Raw genomic sequence first — 24,204 nt, 5'->3', positions numbered from 1 at the left:
CCATGTATACCTATGGATCATTTTGTGCCTGAAGAGGGTATCGGCTATCACCAACTCCCTCCCGGCACAAATGTCCACTAAAGCATTGAGATTCTCATCTATCTTAGGAGGCACACTCCACTCACCAACTACTCTATCCACCTTCACATTCCCTACTTTTCCATTCTTATCTTCAATCAAAAACACTCTCTCATTCCTTTCAAACTTTTCCATGCACACACTTCCACATTTGTCCGGAACTCTTCTATCACTGTGCTTGCACGATCTTGCATTGGCTCATACACGCACACAGTTGCCCACATTTGTAGTCCAACTTTCAGTCTTACCCACACAAACATTGAACCAGCTGATCCATACTCTCTTATATTCTCCTTCCATCTGTTACTCATAACAATACACACTCCTTCTTTTGCTCTCTCATTCTCAACTACTCCTGCATATATACCCCATCCATACTCCCATTCTCTCACACTCTCACCTTTTCGTTTAGTTTCAGTTAATCCACATACATCCACTTTCACACCCTCAAGCACGTAGACAATCTCTCTCCCTCCCTCTCTATCACCTCATCATTTGCACCCCTTACATTGCAGGTCGCCACCTGTATCATGTTTGTACGGTCCTTAGTCGTCATCTTTTGGTCAGTCCTGGTCAGAGGCTTCTTGTTCTTATTTTTAGTTAGCTGTTTTCCGGGGAGTGGCAGTAACCCTTTGCCAACCCACTTGCTGTCACATAGGGAACAAGTGTCTAATGGTTATGAGGTTACCATCCAGCATTGTAAATGATTTCCTTGCCACTCGATGTAGAGCTACCCCAAACACAGAGTACCATTACATTAACCCGAGGCATCGCATCGATGTATGGGTACATCGCAACATTTTGTCACAGCTAGACCCGTCGACGTACTGGTACATCGCGCAATTGCAAGGTTCATAATTTGCACAGTTTTCAATTTTCATGCGTGATTTTTGGTACTTATACACGGAACACCTTCCTCTATTCCTCTACAAGATGCCAGGCAGGGACAATGCCTTACCCCGCATGACCTCCCCCCCCCCGCACGCCATTATCTCGGCAATTCACCTGTTACCAGTGACCTGGCCAATAAAGACATTCAGGGCTAGAGTGATTCCCCAATCGATGACAATGTGGAGGACAAAGTTTACCTAGCATTAGAGAAAGAAACAGTCAGAAATGATGATCAGGTAATGTCCCTCAAAAAGGTCAGGTATGTTGATGAGTTAATGAGGGAAACAATGCTTATAATGCCTATATTACTGTTTGAAAACCAAAATACTCTTGTACTACATATAAATTCGTACCAAATAAATAAATACCGTTTATGAGTGGTGTGGAATAGTTACCCTCCCATAGAACTCGTTTTCTTTGGAGCCAGCCTGATAGAAAAGCCAGTAAGGTAAGGAGGTACTGCTACCTGTATTGAGTATTTTAAACCTCAGGTGGGCGATTTCTCTATGAATTTTCGATGTTTCTCACCAAAAGCGGAGGTTTGAGCCAAAAAAAATTTTCTCCAAAATTGGTCGGGACTGGGGGGAGTCAGTGGTGGAAAATCGGTCAGGACATGATGGATTAAGTGGGTGGATGATGGGCGCCCCCACCTACCAACCATGCTCCAGTTAAATATACATTTATCACTGAGTACAAAAATACTTTAATTGCATATGAGATGATAAATACTGTACTTCTTTCGACTGCCTTTTATATTATCTTTTACGAGATATGTACTAAGACTCCTCTTTGTATAAAATGTAAAATCATTAAAACTACACTGTTGAAGTCTTTAAGTTTTATTTTGTGGTTTTCATCAGCATGAAATAAATTACCCTAATTTAACCCGCCACATCCCGACGTTTTCTGGGCAGTGGTACGCCCCAGTCCCGACATTTTTGGACCTTTTTTTGGGGGGGTCAAACATCCACTTTTGGTGAGAAACATCGAAAATTCATAGAGAAATCGCTCACCTGAGGTTTAAAACACTCGATCTAGGTACGAGTACCTCCTTACCTGACTGGGTTTCTAACAGGCTGGCACCAAAGAAAACGAGTTCTATGGGAGTGTAACTATTTTATCCACTCATAAACAGTATTTATTTACTTGGTACGAATTTATATGTAGTACAAGAGTATATTGGTTTTCAAACAGTAATATAGGCATTATAAGCATTGTTTCACTCACTAACTCATCACCATTCATGACCTTTTTTTCCCACATTACCTGATCATCATTTCTGACTGTTTCTTCCTCTAATGCTATGTATACTTTGTCCTCCACATTGTCATCGATTGGGGAATCACTCTGGCCCTGAATGTCTTTATTGGCCAGGTCACTGGTAACAGGTGAATTGCTGAGACAATGGCGTGCAGGAGGGGGGGAGAGGTTATGCGGTGTAAGGCACTGTCCCTGGTTGGCATCTTGTAGAGGAAAAGAGGAAGGTGTCCCGTGTATATGTGCCAAAAATCACTCGCGAAATCACTCGCGAAAATTGAAAATTGTGCAAATTAGGGACCTTGCAATGATGCCGCATGAATTCACGTCTCCGGGATATGAGTGCACATCATGTGAGGACGTGAATTCACGTCTCCGGGACGCGGTGGGTTAAATTTATGTCAATGTTTTGTTTCATTTCTAATGTAAAAGTTAACTTCAACAGTAATATTGACAGTTTGCCATATACTGTCAGTTATGCATTATATGTAAAACTATTTTAAACATATATAGGCTTTCTGTGTGTATGTATTTAGACCTATAATTACTGAAATTTCAAAAATAAGTATTATGGGGGGTAAATTTCCAGAATTACACCCAACCTACACTGAAGCTAAAAATATTAATTTTTCAGTATTTTCTGTGATTAATATGAATCTAACAATCATTTCTGTCGGATATTACCTTTTTTATTACAAACCAAGCTAACCCAACCAACCTAACCTAACCTAACCTAGGACCTAACTTGAAGATTAAGAAAATAACTGCAGCAGGCCAATAAGCCCATGCTAGACTGTTTCAACAGGAGTGCGACAAATCCACCTTGCCTACAATAGCCCTTGCAGGCCCATGCTAGGCAGCTCCTACAAGAGTATGACTAATCTACCCTGCCTACAATAGCCCATGCAGGCCCATGCTAGGTAGCTCTCACAAAAGTGTGACTACAAGAATGACAAATTTTATATGCAACCTATATCTGTCATATGCTTATCTAGCCTATGCTTTAAACTTTTTAAAGAAGGGGCAGCAACTGCATCACCGGGTAACCTATTCCATTCATCACTTACTCGATTCCCTGTAAGTGTATACAACCCCTCCCCCCTTGGCTCCACGTCGGTAATTTACTGACTACTAGGACGATTTACATGTACTGTATGTCAATTCCAGTGAGATATATTACACATATTTACCTTGAGGTATGTCCCGGTGAATTTGACGGGAGGTTCACCAAACAGTGATAGAGATTGCCATATATAATATCTGGTTTCGGTCGCCAGTACTTGAAACTGGTGAATTTCTCTCTAGATATGGTGTAAGTGTCCAACCCCTAACACTTTATCTTGTTCCTGTACAGATATTTGTGGCATTGATCCAGATTTCTGCATACATCAGACAGTTCAATATCTGACAATCGTGTCTGGACAGCCATTACTGGGAGGAGTTTGCCATCCAATATGGAGTCATAAACAAAACCACGTGCTTTCTGTGGCGTCACGGGAAAAGGTCTATAGGCTACCATTTTTTCCCATACTAGCTGGTGCTGGAGAATGAAGCCTTCACTCATTGGCACAGATATAACTGGCCACACCCGGTGTGTTTTCTTATTATTTTTTTTTTTTCAGGTACACATAGTCATCGAGTCATATTGGCAGCGTCGGAGTGAGTTCAATGAGGAATAATTCGGCAATGTCACGCCTTCACTTGGGAATAGATGAAACAATTCTGCTAATCAAAACCAAATGTTATCAGAAAAGCCATGTTTTGACACTAAACCAACCTATACCTAACCAATTGAGGCCTAACCTAACGTTAACCTTCCATCATGCCTTATTTTGTTTGGGAGGATGATGAAGGAATGAGATTACCAAGTCTTTTCTCGAGGCACTCGATCCAGCAATGCTAATATGAGTGGATGAGCAATTTATACTCAGAAAAAAAAATTGCGACCGGGCAGCTCTGCAAGCTGGGTATTCAATCGCACCTAAATTTCCCCACGTTACCTTGAAAGGATGATGGTGAACTGCAGGGCAATAGAGAATTTAGCTTGCAATCCACGTTCAGATGGGCCTGGGACACAATACCACCCCCAAAAAAAATTAAAACACTCTACCTTCATTCATCACAATATCATATAAGAACACTTTCTTCAAACCAGTTACCAAGAGACTATTACTCAGCATTCTTCCCGAATAACAATAATTTATTTCTCGTTTACTGTATGCACTCCACACACATTCCTAAATTATCCCACAACCAATGATCTTACCCGTGACTTTTCGTTCTCATACCATATCAAAGTCTCAAACCCATGAGTTAAGGGCACTGACATCATGCAGCAATGTTGGAGCCTCTACACACTCAGCCTTGTGTTGAAGTGATGGCCATCATAGCATCAACCATCTATGTTCCCTTTGTTGTTTTACTTTTGCCTTCCTAAGCACATTTACCTTTCTTTTCTCCTGCAACAACGAAATCCTTAGCTCCATCACCAATTCAAGTCTCACGTTATTCACCAATATTTTACGCTGAAAGTTACCCTCGCTCGCAAGAACCATCACTTTGCTTCTGTCTACATTTGCAAGGTGACTCAAAGCCAACCCTTGTCATATGCTCCACTGTACAAAATTCATCCATGAAACTGGATCCACTGTCAGTTTGCTGGCCTCATCAACCTCCATATTTCACATTCTTACATACTTACTTAACACATCCATCCTCCTTCATTGTACTGTACTGTACCATCTGCCTCCGATCATCAAACTCACTGAAATATAGGCTACCATTTTTTCCCCATAGTATCTGCTGCTGGAGAGTGAAATACTCACGCAGTGGCATCGATATAACCGGGGAAACCAATTTTTTTTTTCTTCAGGTACACTTATTCATCAAGTCATACGGGCAGCATCGGAGTGAGTTCAGTGAGAAATGATTTGGCAACATTGCGTCTTCACTTGGGAACAGATGAAACAATTCTGCTAAACAAACCAAAAAATTATCAGAAAAGCCATGTTACGACACTAACCAACCTATATCTAGCCAGCTGAGGCCAATATGAGTGAGTGAGCAATTTATACCCAGAAAAAAAAAATGCAATCAGGCAGCTCTGCTGCCTGCGTGTACAATCGCCCCTAAATTTCCCCACGTTACCCTAAAAGGAAGATGGTGAACTGCAGGACAATAGAGAATTTAGCTTGTTCCACCAGGTTCATGTTTAGATGGGCCTGCCACCACAGCATAAACAAACACCCTAACTACAGTCATTACATCACAAGATCATATAGGAACAGTTTCTTCAAACCATTTACAAAGAGACTTTTCACTCAACATTCTTCCCGAATCACAATGATATATTTTCCGTTTATTGTATGCACTCAACACACATTCCTAAATTTTCCCACAGCCAATGATCTTATCCGTTACTTTTCGTTCTCATGCCATATCATAGTCTCACACCCATGCGTTAATGTGGGCACTGACACACCTTCATGCACACTCAGCCGTCTTTATAGTGAAGGCCATCACAGCACCTATCATCTACGTTCCCACTCTTGATTTACTTTCGACTTCCTGAGCACAGTTACCTTTCTTTATTCCTACAACAGCGAAACAGCTCCCTCTCCAACTGAAGTCTCAATCTGTTCACCAATATATCACATTAAACGTTACCTTCTCTCGCTAGAACCATCACTCTGCCTCTGCCTACATTTGCATTTAAATCACACTCCTCGTAGACACCCACAAATCTGTACACCAGTCTGCAAATATCCCGTTCAATATCAGCATGCCACACAGCATCATCTGCATACATCAGATCTGAATACTCTACCCTTCATTCATTACCATATCCTCCTCACTCACCACAACCATAATTTTCCCAAGAATAGCCTATGCAGTGCCAGAATATAAGAACACAAAGAATAAATGTTTTCGATTATTTTCTTTAACTTTCCGTACAAAAAAAAGTTTCACTATTGAAAGAAGTTGTGGAATTAACAAACACTGGATGCATATCTTAATGTTTAAACTTTGTTATGTTTTCACACGCAGAGGAATATTGAAAGAATCTTGAGAGGTGCATGAAAAGTGCATTTTTCTTCCAGGATCGGGCTACAAGAGTGTGTAGTTGGTGGCAGTGGAGGTGGTGGTGATGAGTGGTGCTGTGTGGACACTGTGGCTTGCCCTGGCTAGGTTCTTTCTCATGATACACGCCCGCCTGCCCCACTGCTGTCGTAAGTTACTTGGATACTGTTCACATAATCCCTTCCATCCGGCGACTTACTTTACTTAATTTATTTATTTTTGTCTTGTTCTAGGTAGGTCGGTGTGATTTTGTGTAGCTTGAGAGAATTATTATTATTATTTTTTTTTAACGAAGGGTAAAAGGGAAGCTATAACTAGTCAGTGCAGTTAGAAAAGAGTATCCTAAGGTGAATAAAATCGTCTAGAGATTCGAAAATCGGAATCTGGGAAGATCCAAAGACTGGGGAAGACATAAAGGTTAAATGGGTTTTGAAATTTTGGAGACTACAAGCTTGTCATTGATCATTTATCATTTAAAAATCAGCTTCAGTCTAATTTCTTGTTGAGGCGCCTGTCATCCACTCATTCATTGTAGGGATGTCTTATGGTCACTAAACTGAATGAGAAGCCAAATGGTTTCCTGTACCCAGGAAACCATTTACTGCGCTGAGTTGTAATCATATAGCCGGGGATTTTGGCTGGGTTTAGTGCCTCCGAGATTCCCCTATCTATAATCACTTAATAATGGCAGACATTTCGGAAAGCCTCGGAGGGCTTAATACATACCCAGGGCCCCAACCGAATGGACAGATTCGCATGGTCATGTGGAATTTGAAAGATGTGAAAGAGGAGAGCAAGATGGTGGAAGTGGTGAATGTGTTCAAGAGTGTGAGATATGCCGTGATGGCACTGTGTGAACCGAAGATGAAAGGGTGTGAAGTGGAGGAGAGGGAGGGTGTGAAATATTTAAGATCAGGCATGAATGGGCGAGGAAGATGCAAGGAAGGAGTTGCTTTGTTGATGAATGAGATGTGGGAGAGTGGAATGAGAGAATACAAATGTGTCAGCTCGAGATGTACGTACGTCAAGTTCAAGTTTGAGACGGTGAAAGTGGCAGTGATTTGTATAGAATGCAGCACACCGTGTGATGACAGGAGTGACACAGAAAAACAGGTTTTGGGATGAGCTGGATGAAGCAGTGGGAGAAATACCTAGGAACTATAAAGTGATCGTAATGGGCGATATGAATGGAAAAGGCCCTGAAGATGACATAATGGGTTGTAATGGAGTACCAGGAGAATATGATAATGGGAGGCGACAGAAGGATATGTTTCAGAAAATGAGGTTGTGCATTTGTAACTCGTATTTCAAACACAAAGATGCACATAAATATACATGGTATACTGTAGGGGAAACGGGGATCGTGTTGAAAGGAAGCTGATTGATTACGTGCTCGTAGAGAGGTCGATGCTGGGAATGGTTGCTGATACGAGGGCCGTGAGAGGACGATGTGGAGGTCTGTCAGATTATTATGACTGTTGATATGCAAAATCAAAATAAGAGTTAGGTGGTCCAGGAGAGAGAGGAACAGTCAGGGAGAAAGACTGAAAGTCGAGATGCTGATGATCAAAGAAATAGCGGTTGAATACAGGACCGAAGTAGGGTAGGAATTAGAATAACTGAATTGCAATGAAATGGATCTGGACAGCATGTGGGATGCATATAAGGATTGCTTAGTTAGGAATGCTAAAGCGGTATGTGGTGTGGCAAAAGTAACAATAAAAACGAAAGGTACGGCATGGTGGGATAAAGAGCTTAAGAGAGCAGTGGATGGAAAGAGGAAGAAATGGCTAGAGTGGTTACAGAACAGGGGTTCAATTGAAATAAGGACTGGATACATTGAGAGCAAAAAGCACATAAAGAGACTAGTGAAGAGGGAGAAAAAGGTAGTAAATGATGATCTGGGATGAAAAATGACTGCAAATTACTCTGAAAATAGGAAGTTATTCTGAAATGAGGTGCGGAAGTGTAGAAGTGACAGCGGAAAGAAATGTGAAAGTGTAAAGGATGTAAGTTGTAGCTTATTAAGTAATGGGGATGAAATATGGACCAGATGGAAAGAATATTTTGAAAGCCTGATAAATGGGAATAGAGAGAGCAGAGCGGCTGTATCCATGACTGGTTTGGGGGGTGTGCAGAAAGGGAATGCAGTGCCAGGAAACGTAACACTCACACAGGTGAAGAACACTGTGAAGCGACTGAAAAATGGGAGAGTAACTGGGGTTGATGAGGTGTATGCAGATACGATTAAGTGTAGTGGAGAGAGGGGAATGATGTGCTTGGTGGAGATCTGTAAGAAGGCATGGATGAGTGAAATGTACCAGCAGAGTGAAAGTAGGCTGTGAATGTACCTCCATACAAAAACAAAGGTGAGCGCTGTGGGTGCAAGAATTATTGTGGCATTTTATTGAGTGTCGTAGAGAAGGTATATGGATGAATTATTATAGAGAAAGAGAAATATCAGAAGTCCAGGTGCGTGATGAACAGGGTGGTTTTAGGAATGGCAGAGGATGTGTTGATCAAACATCTGCAGTGAGACATAGTGGAGAATGCTTGTGAGAAGGACTACAAGGTGTTTATTGTATTAATGGATCTGGAAAAAGCATACGACAAAGTAGAGAGAGAAAGACTGTGGAAGGTTTTGTGCATGTACTGTGTAGATGGTAAGCTGCTAGGTGCCGTCATGAGTTTTTATGATGGTAGTAATGCATGTGAAAGGGTAAATGGGCATCTAAGTGAATAGTTCAGGATCAGTGTGGGCGTGCGACAAGGTTGTGTGATGCCCACATGGTTATTCAATATACCTATCTATGTATCTATATATATATATTGTTATGGGGGTGTATATTACGGTGCACCCTTAGCCGTTAAGTAATCATCAAAAGGGATAAGGTAAAGCTTACAAGAAAACTAACTTTACTGTACATTATAACATACACAACCAAAGAAGAAACCAGGGTTCGTTTTGCAAAAGGAGGATTCATATAGGTCTCAGAATACAAATATAAAACTAGTTATTTCTTACCTAACCAGAATACACTCAGTGGAGGCTAAGTACTCACAAAGCTCGACGAAACTTGGAGAAGTTGCTGATGTAATCCAGATATCAATCACACACTAGTGTACATGGAGGAGTGAACCAAAAATGTGAAATGGTGCACACACAGTGTGTTTTGTAGTCAAGTCACGTATTGAGTAATGTGACAAAATGTGGGGAAAAGTGCAGCACAATGTGACAAAAGTGTAACGTGACAGTAAATGTGACAAAAAGGTGTACAGATGTGAACGAATGTGTACAAAATGAGACAAAATGTGTCTCTCACATTGTCCTCGAGCTTTTAAAGCAGACTTACTCCGCCTCTCTCGGCTAGCTAACCACTAGGCTGTCTTAAAAATAATCTCTGTCCATAAACAAACAACGGAGACACCTGCTACAATTGGGAGCCTTACACATTTTTCACAAAACCAATAGTGTGCCATCAAGAAAGTAGAGAAAGCGTTATTAAGGCTCATATTGGCAAATACCCTCTATTTGCTCCTCGCACACTATAAGTTACACCCACTAGTTCAAGGACAAGAGGGTTTCCTGTGCAGTTTATGGGAAAAATAACTAGTGTGTTATCAGTCCAGAAGGCATAATTGACCATTGAGTAAATACAGTTGGGGACGAGGGTTACCCTTACAGCCAACAAAACTGATAAGGTAAAAGATTTATCTTCTTAACGGCTTGCCTGTCTCCTTACATTATCATTTTATCTTCTATTTCACCCATTCGTTACTAGGGTAACCACGCCAGTGACACCTCCCTTCCTGAGAGAAGAAATTTCCCAAGGGGAAATTTCTGTATACTGTTCAATTAAGTTCTGGACAGGTAATCTGCTAAAACATTACTAACACCTTTTACATGTCTCACATCAAGGGAGTATTCCTGCAAGAATAGAGCCCAGCAGGTCAATCTTAGATTTTTGTCCTTAAATTGGGACAAAAATTTCAGAGGGTGGTGATCAGTGTACACTACAACATCACCTGACCCTGGACCAACATACACAGAGAAGTGTTGAAGGGCAAGTATGAGTGCAAGGAGTTCTTTCTCAATAGTTGAATAATTTCTCTGTGCCTTATTGAACTTTTTGCCAACATAGCACACAGGCATCTCAAAGCCTTGATCATTATCCTGAAGCAAAACTGCGCCAGCCCCTAGGCCAATAGCATCAACGTCTAATTTTAAAGGGTTTGTCAAAGTTGGGAGCTTGAAGCACTGGGTGACTTGACAGGATGGCTTTGACTTTAGAATAGGCTCCCTCACATTCTAGCTTCCACTCATACTTGACTCCTTTTCTTAACAAATCAGTGAGGGGAGCTACAAGATCAGAGAAGTTCAGGACAAAACATCTGTAGTACCCTACCATACCCAAGAATCGTTGCAACTCTCTCTTATTTTTGGGTTGGGGGGAATTGACAATGGCCTGAACTTTAACATCAGGTGGACTCACTTGGCCTAAACCGACCACATAACCTAGGTACTGCACTCGAGCCCTCACAAATTCACATTTAGTTAAATTAAGCACTACATTAGCAGAGGACAGTCTCTGCAGCAAGGCATCTAGTTGGCTCAAGTGTTGTTCCCAGGTGGCACTAAAACTAACATCATCACCATTATATGTACCACAACCATCCAAGTCCTTGATGAGATCATTCATCAGCCTTTGGAAGGTGGCAGGAGCAGTGTTCATACCATAGGGCATGATCTTACATTTATAAGTACTGCCACCGACCACAAAACAGGACATTTCTTGAGCCCTTTCTGTGAGTGGGACTTGCCAATATTCCTTCATCAAATCTAATTTTGTGATAAACTTAGCGCTGCCTGTCACGTCCACACAATCATCTACTAAAGGAAGTGGGTAGGTATCAGTGTTGGTAAGGGAGTTGACTTTACGATAATCAATACAAAAGCGATGTGACCCATCAGGTTTTGGAACCACTATGACCAGGGAGCACCACGCACTTTGATAGGACTCGATTAACCCCTGCTGCAACATGTAATTCAGTTCCTCTTGAATGTTTGGTCTGCTTCTGAGGACTAGCCTGGTAGGGGGACTGCTTTACAGGGCTGGCATCTCCAACGTTCACGTTGTGCTGTGCCACTTCCGTCCGTCCTGGGGTGTCCTGGAAGACATCAGGGAACTTCCTGAGAAGGGCAACCAGCTAGCCACACCGCTCCGCAGTCACGTGGGAGAGTTTATCAGTCAGTGTTCTCCAAGCATCCTGGTTTTCTCTCCAACTGGTCATCTGCTCCAAAGTCAAAGGGCAGCCCTCGTCCTTCGCCAACTTGACAGCTGACACCACGCATGCAGCACTAGAGGGGGTCCACGTCTTTCCTGTGGTACTCCTTCAACATATTTACATGGCACAATCTTCATTCCTTCCTCTGGTCTGGGGTAAATTTACTTCACCTACCCCCTTCTCCACTACATAAAGGCCTACAAAACTTGCCTGCAGAGGCTGACCATGAATGGGAAGCAAGACAAGAATTTGATCACCTGGGTGAAACACTCTGTTCCTAACTTCCTTAGAGTGGTCATACCACCTGTTCATCTTCTCCTGAGAAGACTCCAAGTGTGCCCTGACTACTTCCATACTATAGGCCTGTCTTTCTTTAAATTTTGACACATAGTCTAGCAAGTTAATTTAGTCATCATCCTTGACCCATTGTTCTTTGAGGAGTTTAAGAGGACCTCTTACTTCATAGCCAAAGATTAACTGAAATAGGGAGTAGCCCAAAGACTCACTCGGTGCCTCTCTGGTTGCAAAAAGTAGGAAAGGCAAACACTTGTCCCATTCTTTTTCACCAAAATATAGTTTTCTGAGCATAATCTTCAAAGTTTGGTGAAACCTCTCTAATGCACCCTGACTCTGAGGATGATATGCTAAGGAAGTGATCTGGGAGATTCCTAACTATTTAAGGGTTTGTCTGAACAGTTTGGAATTAAAATTACTGCCTTGATCTGATTGAACTTCCTTAGGGAGACCAAAACGGGTAAAGAAGGTCAGCATCTCTTTTACAACGAATTAGGCTGAAATATTTCTCAAAGGAATAGATTCAGGATATCTGGTGCAATGTCTAACATTGTGAGGATGTACTGGTGGCCTGAAGAGGTTTTAGGCGAAGGGCCAACAATGTCCACAAGGACTCTAGTGAATGAGGCCTCAAACACTGGTAAAGGAATCAGAGGAGCCACAGGGATTGGCTTATTGCTCTTACCGACTAGCTGACAGGTGTGACATGACCTACAGAACCGGGAGACATCTCGACGGATTCTAGGCCAGTAAAAATGCTGCCAGATGCGGAAGAGAGTCTACCTAACCCCTAAGTGCAATGGACATAATTTTTTGCCAAAAGGGTCTTGGAACCACCACCTGATGTACAGTCTCCCACTCGTTATCATGAGCAACACTAGGAGGTCTCCATCTTCGCATTAACACGTTGTTCGGCCTTAAATAATAACACTTTGTCAGTTCAGACTCACATTCATCTTCTCTAACTACTGAGTCAATAATAATCTCTGGGTCAGATATCTGCATATCAGCTAACTTTGCACGTGCATCAGTCTGGGGAGAATCATCAACGACTGATTCCATTAAGTGGGCAAAAATGGTATCACCAAGTCCAATATCATCATCGGCATTGTCAATGCCGTTACTGTCAACATTCTCATGGCTGGCTTTTGCCATCATAGCTCTAGTTACAGCACATGCGGGGAACAATTTAGGATCCAACTCTTTAGGTCTATCATCACTCAGGGTAGTTTTTGACAAGCAGGGAACAGCACTCACCTGTCCTCCTACCAAGTCATTACCCAAAAGGAAAGTGACCTCTTGTACAGGAAGATGGTCAACAACACCCACATGCACTGAACCTATAACTAACTCTGACTGGAGCTTCATCTCAAGTAGGGAAACAGATACAAACTCAGCTATACCCTGTAGCAAGACACATTCATTAGGGTCAGCTACATCAACAATCCCCTTCAACATTAGTGACTGTGAAGCTCTTGTGTCTCTTAGTATAGTGACTTCCTTACCACCCTTACCATCAACTGAAACTAACCTCTTAGATATGAAGTTAGCAAATAAATGACCTGGGGAGGAGTCACTTTGTGTACTGCTTGGGGGAGGACACTCTGATGGAGTCTTATTACCACTCTCACCTGAACCTGACGGCTACACCGCTCCAGTCTTACTAGTGTCTAACAATGGCTCTACAGGAGTCTGTTTATCCACCATGACGGCTCCACTCTGGCCTTATCAACAATATGCACCTGCTGGGGTTGTCTGACTACCGCTAACGATATCTGTGGGTGGTTGATCTCTGTTGGTGTGAAATGATCCCCAAGAGTTTACCAAAGTAATAGGTTTCATGTTGAAACTTTTCCCTCGTTTTTTCCAGCACCAATCCTCCAAGGGCCCCATTTTCTGGCAATACTAGCAAAACCTGACACTTTTTCTTGATCCCCTGGCAACACTGTCCTCACTTGCTTTCGTGGAACTAACATGCTCTGGGGTTGAAGTGTTCCCATTAGTGTCACTTGACATTAATTTGCCCTTACCAGAAGCAGGGTTCACAAAAACTGGTTAGTTCACTCTCCTACCCTTAACAAATGACTGAGGCTTACGTTCGTGCTTATAAATTATACTATACTTATCTGCTATAACAGCAGCCTCAACTAGGGTATCTAAAGCTTTCTCCACTACACATACCTATCTATCTTACCAGTGAAGTTCTACAAGATCATCAATGCTTTAAGTTTACGGAAATCATCAATTTTCTTAGAATGCAACCATTGATGAAATAAGTCTGTGAGTGCTCTAGCATATTCCACATGAAAGTGATCATCCTACTTAAAGGTAGATCTAAATTTAAGCCTATATGCCTCTGGCACGAGTTCATATGCTTTTAGAATGGCCTCTTTCAAACAATCATAGTCAGCACTTTGATTAACAGATAAAGAAATATAAGCCTCTTGAGCCTTTCCTTTCAAAACACTCTGCAGCAGTACTGTCCAAGAGTCTTTTGGCCACGAGAGACGACCTGCCGCCTTTTCAAACATTTGGAAGTACTTAGTGACGTCTTGCTCATTAAAGGGAGGTACTAGCTTAATGTTCCTAGCAACATCAAAAGATTCCCTGGCAGATGAACTGCTACTAGCTAGAGGTGAATTGTCAGAGTGCTTCAGTCTGATTTCATGATCCATTTCTTTTTGTCTCATTTGAGCCTGTAATTCTAATTCTCTCATTTCAGCATTCGATTCTATTTCTCTTATATTAGCATTCCACTCTTGTTCACTAATTTTTGCTTGCAGTTCTAGTTCCCTCAGCTTAATTCTGGCTAACTCAAGTTGCAATTTGTCACCAGTATCATGAGCAGAAAAATCACTAGGGCCAGGTATCTCCAATGCCAAAACCTCAGGGTTAACACCTTGTGCAGTATCAAATGGCTCAGAACTAGCTATAGAGAACTCACTTTGCTCAAACATGGTGTCCAATATTAAATCAAGTAACTTAGTGATTGAGACAGGAAATCTCAACTGTAAGGCCTGGGCAAGCAATATGAGCTCGTGTTTTGTGAGTGTTTTCACTCTGGTTGGGGAAGGCTTAGAATCCAAAAATGCTTTCACATCGCTTATACTCATTAGGGCCATGATTACTGATTACAGTTAAGTAGGTAAGAGTAAGCAATGTGTATGTGGCCAAGGTTGCCAATATTATGTCACAGAGCTATCCTGGCCAGGAGGTCGCCAAATTGTTATGGGGGTGTATATTACGGTGCACCCTTAGCCGTTAAGTAATCATCAAAAGGGATAAGGTAAAGCTTACAAGAAAACTAACTTTACTGTACATTATAACATACACAACCAAAGAAGAAACCAGTGTTCGTTTTGCAAAGGAGGATTCATATAGGTCTCAGAATACAAAAACTAGTTATTTCTTACCTAACCAGAATACACTCAGTGGAGGCTAAGTACTCACAAAGCTCGAGGAAACTTGGGGAAGTTGCTGATGTAATCCAAATATAAATCACACACTAGTGTAAATGGAGTGAGTCAACCAAAAATGTGAAATGATGCACACACAGTGTGTTTTGTAGTCAAGTCACGTATTGAGTAATGTGAGAAAATGTGGGGAAAAGTGCAGCACAATGTGACAAAAGTTTAACGTGACAGTAAATGTGACAGAAATGTGTACAAATGTTAATTATAAATGTGTACAAAATGAGACAAAATGTGTCTCTCACATTGTCCTCGAGCTTATAAAGCAGACTTACTCTGCCTTTCTCGGCTGACTAACCACTAGGCTGTCTTAAAAATAATCTGCATCCATACACAAACAATGGAGACACCTGCTACGAATGGGAGCCTTACACATTTTTAACAAAACCAATGGCGTGCTCTCAAGAAAGTAGAAAAAGCGTTATTTAGGCTTGTATTGGCAAATACCTTCTTTTTGCTCCTCGCACACTATAAGTTACACCCACTACTATCCATTTCATGGACCGGGTATCATGGTTTTTCTCAAATATCTTTCAAACTAATCAATTGATCGGTATGATACTTTGACACAGTGTACATGACACCTCCCGCTAATTTTTGGTAATATACGGCATTGCCAAGTGGTGTTACTGAAGGCGTTTACTCTTGACGTTTAAAGGCAAAGTCGCGTGAGCCCTGCAGGGCTAATCTACACAAACGAACGTCCGCTACCCCCCATCTCCTTCCTCTCCCTCCCTCTCTTCCTCCCTCCCTCTGTCTCACTGTTTCACTCTCTCTCTTTCTCTCAGCATTCCCCCCAATACCTGTATGTAACATACAATATGCAATAAAATACCGTTTACCATTATATTATTCAGTTGTTTGCATCACTTTTCTCCCTATTATGATATTTATTATGAGAGAGAGAGAGAGAGAGAGAGAGAGAGAGAGAGAGAATTTCATAAATCCATTACGGCCCTATTATGTTGTGTTGATTATATACCGTACCGTACTGGTTTGTAAGTTAAACTGTGTCATTTAATTTTGGATACCGTATCTTACCTGCTCGTAGTAAACACGTCGATATGGGGGGTAAAGGAATTAAGAGATCGTGATAGTAGGCACATTATATTGGGTGAATAAGGTGACGGTCATACGCTCTTTAGTCAACTCCCGTTTATATAACTTCAGGACATACAATAACAATGATTAAATGAACACAGACTCTACAAACAACAACATACTGTATTTATGATACCCGATACTAATCATTATAACATGATAGAGTGGACAGAGGGGGGGGGGGCCACGGGAAGGCCAGCAGGAATGAGGGTTGAGGGGGAAGTGAGGAGGGGGAGGGGGGAAATGAGGAGGGGGAAGGGAGAGGGGGTAGAGGGAGGGAGGTAGGGAGGAAGAGGAAGGGGATGGGGGGTAGCGGACGTTCGATTGTGTTGATTAGTCTGGCGACTCACGCGGCTTTGCCTTTAAACGTCAAGAGTAAACGCCTTCAGTAACACCACTTGGCAATGCCGTATATTACCAAAAATTAGCGGGAGGTGTCATGTACACTGTCAAAATATCATACCGATCAATTGATTAGTTTGAAAGATATTTGAGAAAAACCATGATACACGGTCCATGAAATGGATAGTAGTTCAAGGACAAGAGGGTTTCCTGCGCAGTTTATGGGAAAAAACAACTAGTATGATATCAGTCCAGAAGGTAAAATTGACTGCCGAGTAAGTAGAGCTGGGGACAAGGGTTACCCTTCCAGCCAATAAAACTTACAAGGAAAAAGATTTATCTTCTTAACGGCTCACCTGTCTCCTTACGTTATCACTTTATCTTCTATTTCACCCATTCGTTTCTGGGATAACTACGCCCGTGACAATATATATATATATACCTAGGCTGCTTCCCCCAAGGAAAGGGAGGTAGCCGAGACAGGACGACACACTTCAAATTTACTCATACACTCAAACACATTCATTCAGATCTCAGCCCCAAAGGGAAGAAGGGACAGATCCTCACTGCACCACACCACTTGAGGGTAAACTGCGCAGTGCAATCAGTGACAACCGCAGCATGGCCCGACAGCAGAGCTAGTTTACCCCTGCCACATCATAATAGACCCATCCCCTTACCCGCACCTGACCTGATTAGCTGATCAGACAAATGCGGGAGAATATCCCCTCAGGGCTGCATCATCATTTATTCATTCACAATTTCCCTCCATTCATTTCTGTTATGCACAGCCACTCTTCCTTGCTCAACAGACATCCCTCACACATGCAACACTCTCTTCACACCGTCCATCCATCCTATTCGTGGTCTTCCTCTCAGCCTTACACCGCTCACATCAGACCTAGTTATCTTTCTCACCAGTTGCTCCTTATCCATTATCTCCATGTGCCCAAACCATCACAACACCCTCTGCTCAACTCGTTCAGCCATCTCCCAAACAACTCCAGTTCTCCTTCGCACTTCATCATTTCTCACTCGATCCATATGCGTCACTCCACACGCACTCCTCAGACACCTCCTCTCCATTATAAACTTTTCCTCTCTGCTACACCCATATTCCATGTTTCAGCCCCATATAATGCAGTCGGTACCACAACACCCTCAAACAGCCTTCTCTTTACATCCATTCTATGCAAACGACATCTAAACACTTTTTTCATTCCTCCCAACACGAGTAATAGGGAGAGGGAAGGCGTTGGTAAAGAATGATGATGGATGGAATATCTCATATTTGTTGTATGCTGATGATGCAGTGCTACTTCCATATATCTGAGAAGAATTTCATTTGTGGTAGGTGGAGGCGCCCATCATCAACCCACTGAGTGTGGTGATACCCTGAGTGACAAGCCAAATGATTTCCTGTAAACCAGGAAACCATTTACAGTGCTGGGTGGTAACCTTATAACCAACCGACAAGTGTTCCCTACGTGACAGCAAGTAGATTGGCGGAGGGTTAGTGCCCCTCCCCGGAAAACAACTAACTAAAAATACGAACAAGAAGCCTCGGACCAGGACTGACCAAAAGATGACGACAAAGGACATGATACAGGTGGCAACGTGGAATGTAAGAGGTGCGAATGATGAGGTGAAAGAGAGAGAGAGATTGTCTACGTGCTTGAGGGTGCAAACGTGGATGTATGTGGATTAAATGAAATTAAATGAAATGGTAAGAGTGTAAGAGAATGGGAGTATGGATGGGGTATATGTGCAGGAGTAGGTGAGAATGAGAGGGCAAAATGAGTGTGTATTATTGTAAGTAACAGATGGAAGGAGAATATAAGAGAGTATGAATCAGTTGGCTCAAGGATTGTGTGGGTAAGACTGAAAGTTGGACTACAAATGTGGGCTATTGTGTGCAGGTATGCGCCAGTGCAAGATCGTGCAAGCATTGTGAGAGAAGAGTTCTGGACAAATGTGGAAGTGTGCATGGAAAAGTTTGAAAGGAATGAGAGAGTGTTTTTGATTGAAAATAAGAATGGAAAAGTACGGAATGTGAAGGTTGATGGAGTAGTTGGTGAGTGGGATGTGAATGCTGAGATAGATGAGAATGGCAGTGCTTTAGTGGACATTTGTGCCGGGAGGGGGTTGTTGACAGCAAATACCCTCTTCAGGCACAAAATGATCCACAGGTATACATGGCGAGTTATAAGAAAGGTGGATGGTGAACTGAATGAAAGGAAGGTGAACTGAATGATTATGTGTGTGTGTGTGGATGAAAGGATGCGGTGATGTGTTAGGGATGCAAGAGCATATAGAGATTGGGGGAGTGGACTTTCTGACCACCACTTCATGCTGGTCAGAATCAAGGTCCAAGTAAAATGGAGAAATAGAAGAACGGAAGGACGGGAGGAAGGAGTAGATGCAAGGAGAATGGAAAAGTTACAAGAGGATGAGAAAAAGGCAGAATATAAGAGAGAAGTGGAGGAACGATTGGGTAAATATGAACTGGGCAGATGGGGGACGTGGAAGGTTTGTGCAAGATTTTAACAGAGGAAATATGTGCAGCATGTGAGGTGGTGTGTGGGGTGACGAGAGGACAAAAAGGGGTGCAAGGAACACCTTGGTGGAATGAAAAGGTGAGACAGGCTGTAGCACAAAAGAAAAAAGTATACAATGAATGGATAAAAAATAGGAGTGTGGAAGAAGTTAAGAGACGGAAAAGAGAGTTATATGTAGAAAGAAAGAGAGAGGTGAAAAGATTAGTAAGAAAGAGTAAGAAAAGAGTGGTTGGGGAATTTGGAAGGAATTTGAGTGTCAAGTGGAAGGAATGTAAGAAAATGTTCTGGAAAGAGCTAAAGAGAGTCAGACAGGGTGTCAATGTAGTTAGTAGGTGAGTGAAAGATAAACATGGTAGATTACTACTTGAGAAAGAAGAAAAAGTGGGCAGATGGAGAGAACACTTTAATAAATTGTTGAACATAGAGAATGAAAGTAATGCAAGTATAAGTGGCTGGGGAATGGCTGGGAGAAGGAGGGAGGTGAGAAGACAAGAAGAAATTAGGAGGATGGAAGCTGTGGAAGCAATGAAGAAAGTCAAAATGGGGAAAGCCCCAGGAATTCATGGAGTGTGTGGTGAAATGCAGAAGCAGGGGGGAGAGATAGTAGTAGAATGCATTTGGAAGATGTGCAGATTGGCCTGGGAGGAAGGTAGAGTCCCAGAGGATTGGAAGTCAGGTATAATTATTCCCTTGTACAAAGGGAAAGGCGAAATCGAAGAGTGTGGTAATCATGGAGGCATTTGTCTTCTTAATGTAATAGGAAAAGTATACGGTAGGATACTTATTGAAAGAGTTAGGAATATAACAAAGGAATTTGCTGGAGAAAAACGGGGAGGCGTTAGGAAGGAAAAAGGTTGTGTAGATCAGATATTCATTCTTAGATCTTTAGTGGAAAAGTTTCTAGAGAAGGGAATGAAGTTGTATGCGGCCTTCATGGATTTGGAGAAAGCATATGACAGGGTGGATAGACAAGGATTGTGCAAAGTATTAAGAATAAATTATGGCGTAGATGGGAAGTTGTTGAATACTGTGATGAGTATGTATGAGGGTGCTATGGCTGCATTGCGTGTGGATAGTGAACTGAGTGAATTTTTCTGTTTGAACGTTGGGTTGAAACAAGGATGTGTCATGTCTCCATGGTTCTTTAATCTGTATATGGATGGGGTTATAAAAGAGATACAAGAAAGGGTAGTGGATGTTCGAGTGGCCCTAATGAGAGAGGGCATTGTTTGGAAACTCCCTGAACTGTTGTTTTGCAGATGATACTGTGTTGTTAAGTGAAGACGAAGGGGAGCTGCAAGGCTTGGTGGATGAGTTTGAGAGAGCGTGTAAGAAACGGAATCTAAAGGTGAATGTAGGGAAGAATAAAGTTATGGTCTTCGAGAGAGGTGAAGTCAGTGAATGTACAGTGAAGTTGGATGGTGAGGAAATGGAAAATGTAAGTGCGTTTAAGTACTTGGGTAGTGTGATGAGTAAGGATGGAAGTTTGGAAGGTGAAGTGATTGAAGTGGTACAACAAGGATGAAAGGTTGCTGGTTCCTTGAAGGCAGTGATAAGAAACAGGAAAGTGAACATGGAAGTGAAAAAGTTATTAGGTGACAGTATTGTGATACCAACTCTAACTTGTGGACGTGAAGCTTGGATCTTGTTGGAGGTACACAAGTCAAGAGTGAGAGCAGTGGAAGTGAGTAATTTGAGAGGAGCCTGTGGAGTCACATGAAGAGACAGACTGACAAATGAGGATGTGAAGGAGTGTTGTGGTGTGGATGTGGATGTGATGGGAAGCATTAGGAGAAATACAATGAGGTGGTTTGGACATGTGGAGAGGATGGAGAGTAAAAGAATGACAAGGAGAGTGTATGTGAGTGAGGTGGAGTGGGAGAGAGGGAGTGGAAGGCCTAGGATGAAATGGAGGGATGGAGTGGAGAGGTATGAGAAAGGGGTGTGTTAATTGGGAGCAGGGCAGTGAAATGGCGGGGGACAGCGACGTGGAGGAGATTATTTTGTGGCTACCCCATATGGGATTAACCAGCCCCGTCCCGTCGACGTATGGGTACATTGCAACGATTTGCATTTGCCAGTCCCGGCGACATACCAGTACGTCGTGCAATTGCAAGGTCCCTAATTTGCACAATTTTCAATTTTCGCGCGTGATTTTTCGTATGTATACACGGGACACCTTCCTCTATTCCTCTACAAGATGCCAAGCAGGGACAATGCCTTACACCGCATAACCTCCCCCTCCCCCCATCATGCCATTGTCTTGGCAAAGAACCTGTTACCAGTGACCTGGCTAGTAAAGATATTCAGGGCCAGAGTGATTCCCCAATCGATGACAATGTGGAGGACAATGTTTACATAGGATTAGAAGAAGAAACAGCCAGAAATAATGATTAGGTAATGTGGCAAAAAAAGGTCAGGTATGGTGATTAGTTAGTGAGTGAAACAATGCTTATAATGCCTTTATTACTGCTTGAAAACCAATATACTCTCATACTACATATACATTCGTACCAAGTAAATAAATAAATACCATTTATGAGTGGATAAAATAGTTACCCTCCCATAGAACTCGTTTTCTTTGGTGCCAGCATGTTAGAAAACCCAGTCAGGTAAGGAGGAACTCCTACCTGGATTGGGTATTTTAAACATCAGGTGAGCCATTTCTCTATGAATTTTCGATGTTTTTCACCAAAAGCGAAGGTTTTAGCCAAAAAAAATTTTTTCGAAAATACCTCGGGACTGGGGGATGTCGGAGATGCGGAAAACCTCGGGACGTGACGGGTTAAGGCGTCTGGCAATAGATAGATAGATAGATAGAATTTCATACACTAGTGCAGAGCTTCTCTGATGCCTGTAAGCGTCGTTCCTTGACAGTAAATATAGAAAAGAGTAAAGTGATGGTAATCGAGAGAGGTGACCCCTAGTATGATGTTACAGTGAATGTAGAGAGATTGGAATAGGTGAGATAGTTCAAATGCCTGGGCACAGTGACAGAAAAGAGAGAAATGTGCAAATGAAGTGGAAAGTAGAGTAACACAAGGAAGGAAAGTAGTTGGTGGTATGAACTCGTTGATAAGAAACAGAGGCTTGAGTGTTGCAGCTGCATGAGGCATACATGATGGAGTGTTAGTGCAAAATTTAACATGTGGATGTGTGACTATGGTATGGCATTAAAATTAAAAGTCAAGAGTGGCAGCAATGGAGACGGGGCTGCTGAGGAATGTATGTGGAGTACAGATAGTGGACAGGTTACGAATAATGTGATTCGTGAAAGATGCGGAGTGAGGAAGTCTGTGGACACCAGAATCAAAGAGAGTGTACTGAGATGGTATGGTTATGTGGAAAGAATGGAAAACAATCAAGTGGTGATAAAGGTATACCACAGCGAATTTGAATGAGGTAGGAGGCGAGTTAGGCCAAGGGGAAGGTGGAGGGATATGATGGATGAGTGTGTGAGGAGGAGAGATATGGAAGTCGGTGAGGCTAAGGAACTGACAAGAGATCGAGCTGGCCAGATGAATGTTGTGAGAAGAAGCTCATGATCAGGGATATGGCACCCCCTTTTAATGTGACAGCGTTCGGACTGACTCTGTCTGATACGTTTATGTGAAGCTACAAAATGTGATGAAAGTTTTTAGCACATCAGATAGAGCAAGGATTCCGGGAGCTTGAGTGATGAGTGAATAGAAGGTGGCCCATTGGATTGGGCACACTTGGGTTGTCTGGAGGTTGCTACTCCTCACCCTGCCCTACTATCCATTTCATGGACCGGGTATCATGGTTTTTCTCAAATATCTTTCAAACTAATCAATTGATCGGTATGATACTTTGACACAGTGTACATGACACCTCCCGCTAATTTTTGGTAATATACGGCATTGCCAAGTGGTGTTAGTGAAGGCGTTTACTCTTGACGTTTAAAGGCAAAGTCGCGTGAGCCCTGCAGGGCTAATCTACACAAACGAACGTCCACTACCCCCCATCTGCTTCCTCTCCCTCCCTCTCTCCCTCCCTCCCTCTGTCTCACTGTTTCACTCTCTCTCTTTCTCTCAGCATTCCCCCCAATACCTGTATGTAACATACAATATGCAATAAAATACCGTTTACCATTATATTATTCAGTTGTTTGCATCACTTTTCTACCTATTATGATATTTATTATGAAAGAGAGAGAGAGAGAGAGAGAGAGAGAGACAGACAGAGAGACAGAGAGACAGAGAGAATTTCATAAATCCATTACGGCCCTATTATGTTGTGTTGATTATATACCGTACCGTACTGGTTTGTAAGTTAAACTGTGTCATTTAATTTTGGATACCTTATCTTACCTGCTCGTAGTAAACACGTCGATATGGGGGGTAAAGGAATTAAGAGATCGTGATAGTAGGCACATTATATTGGGTGAATAAGGTGACGGTCATACGCTCTTTAGTCAACTCCCGTTTATATAACTTCAGGACATACAATAACAATGATTAAATGAACACAGACTCTACAAACTACAACATACTGTATTTATGATACCCGATACTAATCATTATAACATGATAGAGTGGACAGAGGGGGGCCACGGGAAGGCCAGCAGGAATGAGGGTTGAGGGGGAAGTGAGGAGGGGGAGGGGGGAAATGAGGAGGGGGAAGGGAGAGGGGGGAGAGGGAGGGAGGTAGGGAGGGAGAGGAAGGGGATGGGGGGTAGCGGACGTTCGATTGTGTTGATTAGTCTGGCGACTCACGCGACTTTGCCTTTAAACGTCAAGAGTAAACGCCTTCAGTAACACCACTTGGCAATGCCGTATATTACCAAAAATTAGCGGGAGGTGTCATGTACACTGTGTCAAAGTATC

Source organism: Coenobita brevimanus, chromosome 8, assembly GCF_032717465.1.
Source record: "Coenobita brevimanus isolate Jiangsu-jjx chromosome 8, ASM3271746v2, whole genome shotgun sequence".
In the NCBI taxonomy this organism is placed as follows: domain Eukaryota; kingdom Metazoa; phylum Arthropoda; class Malacostraca; order Decapoda; family Coenobitidae; genus Coenobita; species Coenobita brevimanus.
Note: the sequence above shows the minus strand (reverse complement) of the source record.